The sequence below is a fragment of the Cyprinus carpio genome, chromosome A11 (genome assembly GCF_018340385.1).
Source record: "Cyprinus carpio isolate SPL01 chromosome A11, ASM1834038v1, whole genome shotgun sequence".
Lineage (NCBI taxonomy): Eukaryota > Metazoa > Chordata > Actinopteri > Cypriniformes > Cyprinidae > Cyprinus > Cyprinus carpio.
In genome coordinates this window covers 20,591,818-20,607,421 of record NC_056582.1, presented here as the reverse complement: position 1 = coordinate 20,607,421, position 15,604 = coordinate 20,591,818, and the positions used below count along the sequence as shown (strand labels likewise).

The 15,604-nt window shown below is 39.0% G+C and overlaps 1 protein-coding gene across 5 annotated transcripts in view; it reads right to left on the bottom strand.

The window, feature by feature from the left end:
- LOC109084617 (interleukin-1 receptor accessory protein-like 1-B) overlaps window positions 1–14,797 on the bottom strand; it is a 186,505-nt gene extending 171,708 nt beyond the window's left edge. For 2 of the 5 annotated variants that reach the window (XM_042766717.1, XM_042766719.1), the window contains exon 1: window positions 14,247–14,797. The gene's annotated coding sequence lies outside the window, so the exon portion shown is untranslated. Of the gene's footprint in view, window positions 1–3,937; window positions 4,574–14,246 lie in introns of those variants that run through there. The other 3 variants (XM_042766720.1, XM_042766722.1, XM_042766718.1) reach the window with 3 other exon arrangements.
- Window positions 14,798–15,604: the final 807 nt, after the last annotated feature.

Genomic DNA, 15,604 nt, shown 5'->3' with positions numbered 1-15,604 from the left:
TATTGCTTTTATACAACAGTTCAGTAAATAAGAACTTAATATTGTGTTATATTTACGACACAGTATTGTCTGTTTTTGCTCAGTTTCTGCATTTTGAACGAATCGGTTGAACCAATGAATCAATGGATCATTCATAAAGAGAGACATTTACTTAATTGCTGAATTAATTAGCCATTTGAAGATGAAAAAAAAAAATTTTTTTTTAAGCTCCGTGTTTGTAATATCTATTTCATGGTTTTCTCATGTAACACAATAGTGCCATTAAATTATCTATTGTGGGTAATTTCTCTAACATATTTGATGTGGGATTAATATGCAATTAATTAGATTAATTAATCACCACATCATGTAATTAATTAGATTAATCATTTTACAGTTTTTCACATTTGCTAAGACACTAGACATATATATATATATTCACCAAACTTAGGTGTGATTTCTTTTGTTTGTGTGTGTGAGAGTGTGTTTTACAGTATTGCAAAAATATTTACTATATACAATAAATATGTACTGTACTATATACAATAATTATTTTATTCATTTAGTAACTTTATGCACTGGACACTGTGTTTTGATGTAGTGTCTAATGAATGATCTGTAGTGTGTTTATAATTGACTAATGTGTGTATGATTTGAAAGCTTTGTTTAATTTGGAGTACAGGTGAAATGGTTTTGAAGTGATTGCTTGATTTTGTCAGAAGAGTCAGGGGTTCTTGAAGGTTTGGATATGTGTTTAAGGTTTTGAGAAAATGATGTGATGGTTTCACGAAATGTGTTTTAGCAATTCAGAAAAACTGTAATCAGTTGACAGCCCTAGACTAAATGTAAATCATCAGAACTCAATCAAACCCATCGGTGCAGAGGAACCTTCAGGAAACAGGGGCAATGTGCATCTAATTCTGACAGAAACCCTTCACACTCGTTCGGTCGGTTTGCATTGGTTTGGGTTCATCCTGCAGGTATGAAGTGCCTGCACATTTGTTCTTCATCTCGCCTCTTTATTGCAAAAAAGCCAAAGTAAAAAGTGTGTGCTCTGTTTGCCAAACATACTCTAACAGTTTGTAACTTCCCATGGTTCCAGTGTGTGCGGCCCCAGATGATCTGAGGATCGCATCTAATGCATCAGAGACGCGCAGCACATTAACACGGATTAAAGGCTTTAGAGATTCCACAGAATTCACCATCGCAATATGACATTCTGAGCACCCAACACATGCAGCATTTGAATATGCACAGCATCCTGCCATTGTTTCCAAGGAAACGCTCGTGTTGTAATTGTCGCGGCTCAGATCGATGCACTCTCACCTGCACACAGCCCTCGTGCACTTCACCATTCTGCTCTCCAACCAAAAACCCGTCCTGAAACGCTGAGCGGATCTCCAGACAAACACACGCAGACAGACAGGCCACCGTCTAGCTTTCTGTCTGTCTCGCTGGCTCAGGAAAGGAACGAGAGAAGAACATCGGATCATTTCTCCGCCTTGTCTCCACTTCTTTTAGCTCCTATTATATTCAGCCAGATTCTGTTGTGCAGCTGGACACAGTGCCAAACAGAAGAGAGAGAGAGTCTACAGGTTCCACCGTTCCAGTCTCTCTCTCCTGTTTGTGGAACTGGGTGAAAAATTGATGTGCCAGCTGCCTTTGCCAGTCATTAACATTTCTATTTGAGAGAACTGTAGCGAGAGTCTCCATCTCTACCTTGAGCTCACCCACGCAAAACCTCAGCTGCTGCGCCCTGAATTATTCTGTTTCGCATTATCTGCTAGCGCATCATAGAGGTGAGACGGAGAGAGAGACAGACGGAAACAGAGAGAGAGACAGAGACCCGTGAGCGTTTGCTCTGCAGATGCTGATTCTCTCTTTCTATTCAGATGAGGAGTGTTAGAGTCACGCAAGCAGGTGAGCATTTGTCTGAAGGTCAGCAGAGTCCATAACCTCCACAAACACACACAAACATTACAATAAATATGAGTTATACATACAACGCACTGCGAAAGCTGTTCTCACTCACTATTTCTGTATTGATTTCCAGTACAAATACAGTACACAATGACATAAGAAGTCAGAAAAACAAACCTGTTTTCCTTTTTAAAGTGCCCCTATTATACCACTTCGAATATTGCCTTTCATGCAGTTAGTAATGTAGCTGTATGTGCATGTAAACGATCGTAAAGCTGCAAGTGCATGAAAAATAGTCACTGTCTCCCAATAGAAAGAACTGACTCTGAAGAGCTGAAACAAGTCGTCAGTAATTAAAGTCCCACTCCTGTGACGGCCACAGGTCACTGCTTACACATCTGCATAATGATGTTCTACGAACAACTCGGCCCGCCCTCAAACACTGCAGCTTGATCGTGTGGAGAGACGCTGTGTGTGAATAACTAACTTCATTTTATTTTCACCAAAAGATGAGGCTGCAAAGAATCAGTTTAAATTCTCAGCAGTACAACCCCAATCTTTTTTTGTGTTCCCGTCATTTTACTAACACGAGATTCACAAACACTTGCTCTGGGAAAATGAATCAGTACCCTGTTTATATGGACCTGCTAGTTCCACTGAATCACCACCTGTAAGTTTAATAAATAATATGTTATATTTTCTATTGAGTGTTCAAACTACATACCTATGGCAATGGGTGTATCGTTTCTGACATGCGGTGAACTTGGTAGACCAATCACAACAGACTGGGCCATCTGACCAATCAGAGAAGAGTATGCTCACGGAGAGGAGGGGTTAGAAAGACTGAATCTTACAACTAATCGCTTGACAATCACTGGAAAATTGGTGATATTAAATGCATATTTTCAGAAAACGAAAGTGTTTTTTGACCTTGCATGCATGTAAACCTATTGTAGGAGACTCTCAAAACAATTTTAGGAACCTTAAAAATGGCATAATAGGGGCACTTTAATTTTTTATTTTTTTATTTTTTGACCACGCTGGCAGATATTGGTTATTAATTTCAATAAATTACTAAGGAAAAAAAGATTTTGTCTCTTCAGTATCTTGATTTAATAATGTTTAGATATTTTGACTAGATAATAAGACAAAGATACTGAGGAAGAGTGGCACTTTTTTGCTTAAAATCACAATTCTTAATTGCGAATATTGTATTTAAAAACAGAATCATCAGAATAATTGCAATTTCACATAAGCATAAATCAAGAGACTGTTAACTCTCATGGTCTGCTCGCAGATTTAGTCACAGCAAACGCACAAAAGACCGCATGGAAGAAAACAGACTGGCTGGATTACACTTTTATTTGAGCTGAATATCTCAATAGAGATCACTAAACGCCAGCGTACATGTTGGCAGATTGGGAAGATTAAGTAAACCACTGGGCAGAAAATGGATCAATTAAAGAAAAAAACTTTTTTCGGATAAATAACCAGCGAAGGTTAGGATTAGACCAGCAGTTATGATTAATAAATCGAGAGAAGCAAAAATTGTGATCACAATTGAAACACGATTCATTATGCAGCTCTATCTGAACTGAACCCACCCTGAATTCAGTTATTCTGAATAATAACACTACTGTCTTTTAGAGCTGCTTTACAGCATAATCTGTAATAAATGTTCCTGTTGATCACTGTGAAGCTGATTCGACACACTCTGTACTGTATAAAGCGCTGTAGAAATAAAGATGACTTGACTGTTTGCAGTGTGGTTAGAAGAGGCTGATCAATACTCATCTTTTCAAACCCTGAATCCTTTGCTTTACACTGTGCATCATTCAAATTCATTTCTATTTTAAATACAAACAGTTAATAAATCTGATGTTTCACACAATAATAAATCACTGTCATCTCTCAGAGACAAAAAGAAAGAGTGCCAGAAAGAGATGATTTGTGAATCGTGATTGAGCGTGTGAATCATCATAAACCCCCACAAACCACCAGTGCGCTTTCCAGAAAACAAAGCAGTCACGTGACTTACCTCACGCGCAATCATCGAATAACACACGGCCGATAAACTCCCTCCCTGAAGCGTCTCCCGCTCGTCGCACTCTGTGGACGTTTCTCCCAGAAAACGCTGAGAAACTCCACTGCTCGCTGCACTTTATAGCGGCCGAAGCTCATTTCACATCACTGCCTCTGAACAAAACCCACACGCATCATGAAATCAGCCAAACAGTGGCAGGGAGAGCTCAAACACAGCGCTGTCTGTCTGCGTCAGTAAGAGCTCAGAGGGGAAGGGGTTATTGAGTTTGAGTGATGCGTGCCGCTGGACTTGTGTTCTTTCTCCTGCTGCGCTCGGAGCCGGTGACCAGCGCTAATGAGCTCTACCTTTGACGCTCACTTCATTCTGATACGCGACCCGTGGACTGACCCACCTGATACCGTCCGGGTAAACGGGTCTCGCACTCCTGAGAATCAAACAGAGAAACACATTTATAGAGAAGAGAGCAAAGAGCGGCTCTCAGCGGACAGCAGCAAACAGGAAACATCGCTGGAGAACACGGACAGTGATCATTCACCACTGAACCAGTGTCATTAACTAATGGCCTGCATAACATCATATAATGCGTCTCTCTACATGTATGTTGTGGCTTTATGGAAAAATCATGTGGACCGAAGCATTAATCTCCACAAACATAAAAGGACTCGTATATTATTCATCCGTCCAATTTATATCTGTATGATACGGACAAAGCCTGTGCAACAAACCAAACTCACATATATATTGCATATGAATTGAATACATATATATACATCCATCTATAGATCTATCTTTCCTTCCTTCCTTCCATCCATCCATATTCGTTCACTTAAAATGTCTGAATTTCACTAAATTAGATCACAGCAAAAAGTCTGTTCATTTTTAAGCAATTAAAAATATAGTGCTGAAAATGAAGAACGTATGTCAAAAAATGAAGTAGACAGGTGAGAACATCCCTGTCCAAAAGCTACTTTGGTCTTTATGTTCAACACTAGATCAATTGGTTTAACATTTAAAACTGTACAAACAAAGCGTGTTTGTGTTTCTTTCAGTGACACTTGATATTTTGTGATCTAATGCCTTCATTGGCTGCTGGTTCTGCAGGACTCACACAGAACAAATACAAGTCAAACCAGCGAGAGAACCAGAGTTTCCTTCATCTGATATTTTTTTCTTTAAGACAAACATCAGCACGATGGTTCAGTACAGATGCTGTGATTCTGACGAGTCTCCTTCAAACATTTAACACACACATGGGACAGCTCCTCAGTTGTCTGGAAAGAAGGAGAGACAGGCAGATGATAATGAAGATCCCTTATTCTGCATTCGTGCATCAGACTCTGGAGGCAGAGAACGCGCTCGTGCCCTAACACCGGCTCGTGACGCGCAGTGCATGCAGAAGAGCTGCAGAGAGAGGCACTTCTTTACTGTCAGGACGCCCGGCGTGTGTTTAATAAAAGATAAGAGAATCCAACCCAAATATTTCCAAACACACAGCACTATTGAAATTCAACACCTGAATAATTCAGTCTTCATGCTGCCTTACGGCCCATTACGCTCTGTGTTTAGCACGACTCGCATGCGTCCTACAGCAGCGGGACAGACGCGTCCGACCCTCGTTTCTCTTCCGTTCCTTATCTGTGATGCTGAGAATGCGTCTTCTTTCCGTACGAGTATGGAAATTACAGAGCGTTTCTCTATGACATCTCTTCCCAAGGAAACCAAACACATTATGTCTTGTTTAGACCCTGTAAGGTAAAACTTTCCTGGTCTTCACAGAATAAATGTTTAAGCACTGAGTGAACCCAGTGGAGCTCAGATGACGTGATGCACGTGAGCAGGAACACTAGGTAAATCTACATAATAGAGCTTAACACCTCATCGATATAATAGGGCTGTCAAATAAACATGCAAATTTGGTGCGATTAATTGTGAAAAATGTGTTAAAATGATTGAGGCATGTAATGCAGCCGCCCCGTCTAGACCTGTACCTGTAGTTATGAGCCTAAAATTAACAACAGCACAATAGTTTAATATTGTTTTCAATTTTAGACACGGTATTGTGAATATTGCATGTTTTGCTCAGTTTCGCAAATGAAAATAGTTCCAATTAAATCCACAGCAGAACTGTTGTGCGTCTCTGATAAACACACAGCAGAGATTCATTACTGAACAAATCTGCAGTTTTGAACAAATCAAGTGAATCAGTGATTCAGTGAGCCATTCAAAAAAGCACTTGCTTTGTTTCTGAATGAATCAGCTGTTTGAGCAAATCACCTAGTGGCTCTTTATATTAAATTTATATTAAAAGTATAATAACATTTTTTTTAAAAATCATCTCATATTTTAATATGCATTTTAAATAAACATTAATGGCCATTTATTATTTTTGTTTATGCAACGATTAATCAAAATATTTCTTTATAAAGCTAATTTTTTATAATGTTGATTTTTATGTTTTTCTTATTTAACATAATAATGACTAAAGAATCTTTTGGGTGGTAATATGCCAGCCAAAACTGATGTGTGATTTATTTGCGATTAATTAACCGGCACATCATGTAATTAATGAGATTATAAATTTTAATTGCTTGACAGCCCTACATTTTAGCACACAAGACAAACAAGTCAAGTCACCTTTATTCTATAGCGCTTTATACAATAGAGATTGCGTAAAAGCAGCTTTACAGTATTAAACAGGAAAATAGTTTGTCGATAATGCAAGAGGACAATAGTAAACACTCAATTATTCAGTTAAAGTCAGGTCATTGTTGAGACAGTGATGTCATCGTCCAGCGCAGTTCAGCTCTCTTCCAATAGTGTCTGTGCAATCAAGTCAACAATATTGTCTGAATAGCACACCTAGGTTCCTAACTGATGATGAGGAACTAACAGAGCAGCCATCAAGTGCTAGACAGTGTTTAAAGTTATTACATGCAGAGGTTTTTGGTCTGATAATTTACACCTCTGTTTTTTTTTGTTGTTTTTTTTTTGGTTTGTTTGTTTGTTTTTTTCCCAGAATTTAGCAGTAGGAAATTACTAGTCTTCCAGTTTTTTATATCAACTATGCATTCCATTAGTTTTGCGAATTTGTAGGTTTCATCGGGGGTGTCAGCATAACAGTTAAAGCTAACACTGTGTTTCCTGATGATATCTCCCAAGGGTAACACGTAAAGTGTGAAAAGCAACGGTCCTAGTACTGAGCCTTGTGGCATTCCATACTGTACTTGTGAACAATATGATACTTTTTATTCACTGCAACGAATTGATGATGGTCAGATAAGAATTATTTGAACCATGACAATGCAATTCCACTAATGCCAACATAGGCTAATTCTCTAGTCTATTCAAAAGAATGTCCAACGCAGCACTAAGATGGAGAGATACAACCACAATCGGCTGATAAGAGCAGGTCATTTGTAACTGATGAGAGCAGTCTCGGTACTATAATACTATAGAACACACAGATATTATGTAAAATCTTTCTTTATAACAGAGGACAGAATGAGTTTAATACTAGCATCAGGTTTGATCAGATCACTATGAGCACTGGCACTACTAGCGATGACTGACTGAAACACGACTGCTAACCATCCCATGGCTGAAGAAGCTTAAATGTGAGTGTTTAAGAGGAATGATTCCAGCAGTTTTCACTGTCTTATCTCCTTCACCTCTGAATCACCTTGCGAACCACTCTTCCTGCTGAAAAAAGCCACTTCATTACAGCGATCCCTTCCACTCAGGACCGAACGCCCTGCCACACAGACGAGCACTGACTCATTAGTGAGCTGCGCAGGCCCGACGCACGTCCATATAAGCTTGACATGTGTGGGAGGCAGAACTGTATGATTTATAATGCCGGCTCTCTCTGCACCGCTACGTTATTCCTACATCCATCACGTGGAGGTGAAATCGCCGTGAGAGGAAGCGCATCAGTCAAGCGGCTGTGAAACCGACTTCACATCACTGTTTTTACAGAGTAATGTTTCCTGCTGAGATTTCAGCCACATGCAGCGAATCATCGCTGTAAGAGTTTTTAACGAATCACCTCAAAGAGAGCTGAGCGAGAAATGAAAACGGCCATCAAATCACAGAGAAGAACTCAAAGAAGCTTCCATTAGATCACTGAAGGTCTCCATATATTCCTCATCTGTGAGCATGAGAGATGATGGACAGCCACGGCTTCAGATTCATTATTAAATAAGAAGATTGAGCTGCTCCAGTGAACACACACACAAACACGCACGCTCTCTTCTGGATATCTCTCTGTGAATTGCTGCCATGCTGGGATTCTAGTTCCTCAATATCAATCCTGGATCAATCCATTTCTGCACTCCAGCTATAACTGAGCATGTGCTAGGTTAGGTTAAGTTAGGGTTAGATACAGTGTTGGGAAAAGTCACTTTTAAAAGTAATACATAACAATATTACTTCATTTAAAAGTAACTAACTGCATTACTTGGTTACCTTATTATTGAAAGTAATGCATTACACATTATTTTTGCATTACTTTTTGTCACCGGGGCTGGGCTTGCTTATTTGTTTTTTTCATAAGAAAAAAAGAAGTGCCTCTACCTCAGAATTTACTCCTGATTTCTCATAACACAGGACAAGAGAGATATCAGTGAATAAATGGGACAACAAAGTAACTTGTGTTACTTATTAGGAAAAGTAGCTATTAACTATTTAAGTAATATTTCTTTGTAAATTTAAAAGTAATGCTTTACTAGTTATTTGAAAAAGTAATCTGATTCCGTAACTTTCATTTCTTGTAATTCGTTACCCCCAAAATTGGTTAGTTAGCTCTCCAGCTCTCTCTATTGGGGTTTACAAGTGTTTACATACGTCTGACAGACTCCATGGATGAGAGAGTGGAGAACGTCACTGTGATTTACCCTGAGAATCAGAAGATGTCCTCTGTCTCTTGCTCTCTAGTTGTGGTTCAGTCTGATCACTGCAGCTGATTCTATCATAAATCCAGGGTCTCTTTCCAAATGCTGCTGGATTGTGCAGAAGTTTATCTCGCGTAATGTAGACACTATCTCTCTCAAAACCTTCATGAATGAGTAACCAAAATGACAGAAAAGAAATCTAAGGCCATGCTGAATTCTGCACATATTCCTCCAAACCTGTACAGTTTCCTTCATTTATGTGAAACGCTCTGGACCACATCACCTTCATCTTCTCGCTCAGATGACAACCTACACAAAAAAAGGTCTGAAGGAGGAAAGGATGGAAAGATCATTCTGCTGTGCCGCAGCTCAAACCAACCGCATCCATCAGTGACAAGATTACTGCAAAAATCAAAACACATCTCAATCAGCTCACACTTCAAGCACTTCGTGTTTGGCATCTGCCGCTGAAACTGAAGATTATTACATTTGCTGTAAAACTCTTTTCAGTAATCTAGAGCTTCTTAGATCTTTATCTGAAACACACATTTGAGCTCCTGGAGTTTCTGATGACCTGAATCAGATGTGTTTGATCAGAACATGTTTGAAATGTTGAATGATGATATTAAACACATAACATTCTAAACACTGCAGTTTTGTGGTTTTCCACAGACTTACACAGCAGAAGATCAGAACATTAACCCAGTACTAACCCAACACACACGTTCACTGCTGTGCTGTTACACCATCACAAAACAAATGGCAAAAATGGTCACTTTAGGTAATCCAACAGCTCATCACTGGAGCAGTGCCCTTAAAGAAACTAATTTTATACCTTATCTACCCCTAAAAGCTGTATATGACTGCATTAGAGTAGCAATGTATATCCTTAAAGTACTGGTATGCACAGGTACCCCTGAAGAAACATTTTTTGTATATTTTATACAGTGTACAATCACTGTTAAAGCAGCAGAGCCCCTTGGAGAACCTACAGACAAATGGCAGTTCTGGGAGAAACTTACAAAGGATCATTTACATTCATGCATTTGGTAGACGCATTTATCCAAAGTGACTTCCTCTGCATTCCATGTACACATTTACATTTTATCAGCTCTTGCTAGTGCCATGATCTACTGTTTGAGTCACAACATTATCACCCATCAGTAGGGAAAAGATTTTAAGGCTCTTAATATATATTGAATACAACACTGAATATTTGAGGCTACATTATGCATGAAAATCTGGGTAGGTGTTCATCATACCCCGAACCAAATAACTTGATAAGGAAGTAAAAATAACCTGGTGGGAAGAACTACATGTGGGATGAGAAATGGACCTGAGACACGACTGAAGGTCCAGTGATGTTGAGCCGAAGACCCAGTAGAACATCTCCCACGATCAATGAGAGAAACCAGACGTGACTGCCTCATGAACCCCACACATGCAGAATAGTCCTTGTGATGATTCACTTTCCCAAAGTGATGGGATGCAAGAGTCCAGTCATGCGTGGTTCTCAACACTGACTCAGCAGCGGAGTAGTTGATCTGTGCCAACAGAGATGCTTCGGGTCTCTGTGAGAGGGACGATAGTGGGCTGATTCCAGTGGGCTCGCAGCGAAACTCACTTTACTCCAGTCGATTGTGAAGGGAAAGACAATAGAACAAAGACTGAGACATAAAGAGGCTCCTCGGTGGCTTCTCTGAGATCGCCACACACATCCAGATTCTGAGGGCAGTTTCTGATTGAATTAATTAAAAACTGAATATTTATGGAGTAATGCTATATTGTAATGTATTATTTTAGCAATTTTTAGTGTTGCAGTATTGCAGATATTTGGAAATCTCACCATTCTCAAGTAAAGGATTTGGACACTGACTGGTGCTTTTTTATATGCTAATTACATTAATTAGGGGGCGTTTATAAGGCGGAGATCTGAAACCATTCAGCTGTGCACAATTTCATGATAATTTGTGATTTATAGATTTTACATCTGGAAGAGTGCCGCACGAACGCTTTTTGTTCGTATGTTCATTTCTGTGAATCACACGTACACATATGAGATCAAACCCAGGAATGTATGTACACAACATTTTAGAAGTGAGCCCTCTGGTCTCCATAACATTAGAACTTCATGAATTAAGCGGAAAGCCCCACATTTACTGTTAGAACCTGAACATGAGCACAAAGTCTAAAAATAACAGATAACCTTCATAAAACACACACAGGCACGCCGCTTCAGAGAGATCACTGCCACCTTCCTTCCAGATGAATGTCAAATCAGAGTTTGGCTTAGCTCTGCTTTTCTCCAGAGTAAATTTCATCCCTTCATCACAGCTAAAGCTCACAGAGACATCAGCGTCGCTCACAAGCCTCAGAAACAGAGACACCTAGAATCACATTCACAGATCCAGAGCAATCGCTCTATTCTGGGACACACATGAACACAGGCACTCGTTCCCAACGGGTTACACAGCGACCGGTGCGGAGTCTGACTATCAGAGGACTGCTTTATAGTAGTTACTCGTCATGAAGAAATATGACTGAGAAATACAGAGCAGGTAACAAATTTAGGTTATAAAAACATTGTGGGAACATTGTTTTAATATGTCTCTCAAACGCTGAAATGTCCAGTTTTCATGTTAGAATTATAAGATTATTTTAAGGTTACAAAAACGTAGCCAACAACGTTCTACAAACGTTTAACCCAAAATATAATGTTATTTGAACATTTCTTCTTAATATTCCAAGAATATTAAAATATCTGGTTTTCTTGTCATTATTACAATGTTATTTAAAGGTTACAAAAAACATTCTATTAATTTTACTCAAAATATAATGCTATTTGAACGTTTATTTTTAATATTCCAAGATTATAGATAATATATTTGATTATAAAATATCTATTTTCTTGTAACATTATTTAAAGGTTACAAAACCATTAATTACAACATTTCATTTTTTTTTTTTACCCAAAATATGTTAATTGAACATATTTTTTAATATTCTAAGAATATTAAAATATCCAGTTTTCTTGTCTTGACTAGAATGTTATTTAAAAGGTTACAAAAACGCTTCTTGCCACATTCCATTTATTTTTACCCAAAGTATAACATAATTTTAATGTTTCTTAGAATGTTCAAGTACAAACATCATAAGTACTTTCCACGAAGTACTTTTTCTCTCAACATTGTGAAAATGTATATCAAATATTAAGAAAGTCCCATAAACATAACTTTCAGAACATTTTGTTCCTTACATTTAAATAACTGTAACATTCCCTGTTTTCTGAGAAGCACGGTTTGGACATTGAGCAGAAAACTGTTGATGAAGTGAAGTGTCTAATTCACTCGATTATCCAATAATAGATGTTAGTGCATGCTTAAGTTATTTATTATATAACTCAGACTGGCAGTATGTACAGTAAGGTTCTTCTGAAATTACTCATCTGATGATGTAAGCTGCCCCCTCTAACACACACACACACACACACACACACACACACACACACACACACACACACACACACACACAGAACACTCCCGACATCCATGAAGTCCATCGTGGAGCGGACGCTGTGTTAATAACATCCCTCTCTCTCTGCCCTCAGCACCTGAAATAAATCCACACGCTGAACGCTTTGTTTTGTGTTTTATAGACATTATCCTGCGGTGTCTTTGAAAACAGCACTTCGCTAATTCTTCTATAATTATTATACATGCAGCTTTTATGAGCTCATAGTAATTAAGAGATGAAATGAAAATGGAAAATACTTCATTTGTCACACTGCAGGACCATGTAAAATGAACTAGTGAAGGCAAAATGATTATTAAAACTAAAAAGAAATGGTGAATAGGACCTAAGCCTTCATGACACATTTAAAACTACAGTTACATTTTGTATTACGTTACATATTTTGGTTGTTAGGAATCAACAATCGAAATATAAATGTTCAACTTCATTAATTCACTGAAATGCAGTTTGCATTAAACATTCCAAAAGCTACATATCTGACGTTCATATTTTGATATCAGTGTGAGATTAATGAGCTGTGCAGGAGCGAGCGTTCATGCCCGGGGCTGACGAGTCTCAAGATCGCAGGAAATCATGTAATTGGCATCTATTTAATATCTGAGAAACAAGCCCCACCACACCTCCGATCAGTTTTCAGGCCTCAAAGCAAATAAAAACAACTGAAAATTAAACCCTAAACCTGAAAGAGCCACAGAAATGATTCTTTCAGAAGAAGCTTACAGCTGAGTTTGAATGGGGGGGGGGGGGTGGGGTCAAATACATGTACATAAAATTTGTCACATTTCTGAAACAGTAAACTGGAAATTGATGCATTTTTATTATGAACAAAACTCTGTTAATTTACTGCATGAAGAAATCCTAGTTTGATGACTGAATAATGTGCTTTATGTGCTTCTATGAAACATGTTTTCTTCATGTCCATCATGTTTAAATAATAAAAAGAGATCTTGCAACAGTTTCTCAGCAAACAGATGGTTATAATGAAGCCAAATGACACAAGAAAAGCATTGAAATGATGGTGGAAATGTAGTTTTGTGAAGCAAGAGCCACTTCAGCTGCACAAACCAATGAAACATCCACAAAAACCAGCCTGAATAGATATTATACAACCTAAACATCATCAACAACCTGAATTATCAGGCTGAATATACAAGCGCAGGCCTGATCTAGAGACATGCAGCACTCTCTCATTAACCTTATTTCACTCGTTTATTACATTTACTGGAATTATTTTCTGTTCTTTCTCTCTCTCTTTCTGTGGTGACAGATATGATCCTTCATGCATGTAACGCGCCTCTCTCTCTCACACACACACACGCACACACACACACACACCGGCTCTGTCCCGTTATCGCGTCATTTCTGAGATGCTGCAAACGCGTCTGTAAGAATGAAACGAATCTCACTAATAAATACCGGAGATTCAGTCCAACTCTGGTCACACACACGCATACATACATACACAGTTCGAGCAGAAACACTAATTTAAACGCATTAGTGTATGTGTGTGTGTGTGGCTAATATTCATTTTAAATTCTACACGAACTGTAGAAATCGCTGCAGTGTAAAGCGCATTCACGGAGACACAAACCCTTCGTGTTTTTCACTGCTGAGTCAAATAAACTCGATCAGGTTTAAATGTCCCACTTTCGTTCAGTCAAAGCAGCGGTTTGTAAAACCAATCGTAATAATCACTTTGGTTTTATGACATATATATTTTTAAGTTTATTCGTATAATTTTTGTTAAAGAAGATTCATTTGATTCAATTCACCGTTGTGACTGCACAAGAAAACATTTCAAATGCTTCTTTAAAATAATTTCGGCATCAAACTTTTATAGCTAATGAGCGAGAATAAATGTGCCAAATTTAGAATCGTCTCACCCAAAGTGATGGATCCAGATATCAGCAAAGAGCGAATGAAACCATCGGATCTGAGGAAGCAGCCTTCATAAAAGATGAAGGAATTCTGAGGAAATCAGGGAGAAAAATCCACACCAGCTGCATTTGTGATGAGATAAATCCTCTTCGTGGCGCGCAGGTGACTGAAAGTGAGATCAAATGATGATGATGAAGAGGAGGAGAAATCGAAGATGAAGATGAAGCATCAGTTAAACGTGTGTTTTCTCGTCATCTTCTTCAGCGCACATGTGTGGTATAGAGCAGGTCCAGTATCTCCATCATTGCACTGCTGCTGCTGCTGCTGCTGCTGCTGGGAACCGGCGGATCGCGGAACATCTCCCGCAGCTTCAGCCCGCAGTGCGCGCCACATCCACACCGGCTCAAACACACAGCAGCACACCGCCGGATTCAGCTGATGACAGGCGCGTCCATCCTCCACTACAGCAGAATGAGAGAGAGAGAGAGAGAGAGAGAGAGTCACTGCAGACGCGCACTGCCGCCCAATGGAGAAGATCTTCTGATTCCAGCAGCCATAATGCAGGTGAGACACACACACACACACACACACAGTGTAGGCCACTTTGCATCAACAGGATATTGAAAGTTCTTGTTTATAATGATCCTGGATTCTGAGCGACAGCCAGTGAGTGATTTTACCATTATATTTTAACCCGACACTGACAAACTCATGCTGACATTCAATTTCCAAGGACTTTGCAGCGAGTTTGCTGCTGCTGCTGGTGAATGGTCATTTTGTGGCTGGACTGGGATGTTCTTGGTGTGTGTGGAACGTGAGGCTCATGAATGGCTCTTGTTAGATTCCTCCAGGACGCCGCTGGCCTCTGAGGCCCCTTCTGTGAGGGGAATTTCGATGAAGGGCTTCGACACCGAAGAAAAGAGCCCTCAGAGTCTGAGTGGCCCCTCTGTCCTCTCCGTGTCAGAGTCGCGGGACAAACGTGACTCCGTAATAAATGGAAAGACAGACAAACGCGGCTTTGATGGCGGAGAAATTAATCGGTTAGTACCGTAAACATCAGCCAGACGCGATCAACGCGCGACGGACGCGCAGGAGTGGGATTCAAACTGGGAATTTGCTTTGGTTCTAATTTGAGCGAAGTAAAAACCGGTAAAACTTTACTAATGTAACATAAAAGATGCACTCTAATTTGCATATTAAACACGAAAATTGGGAGACTTTTTTAAATAGAGATTAATTTATTTCCGATGTTATTTATAAAAAAAAAAAAAATAAAATAAAAAAAAAATGATTTGAAAAAAAATGTTGTAAAAAAATACTGTGATACTCCTTTAAAAATATATTTTTTCGGATATAAATTGTA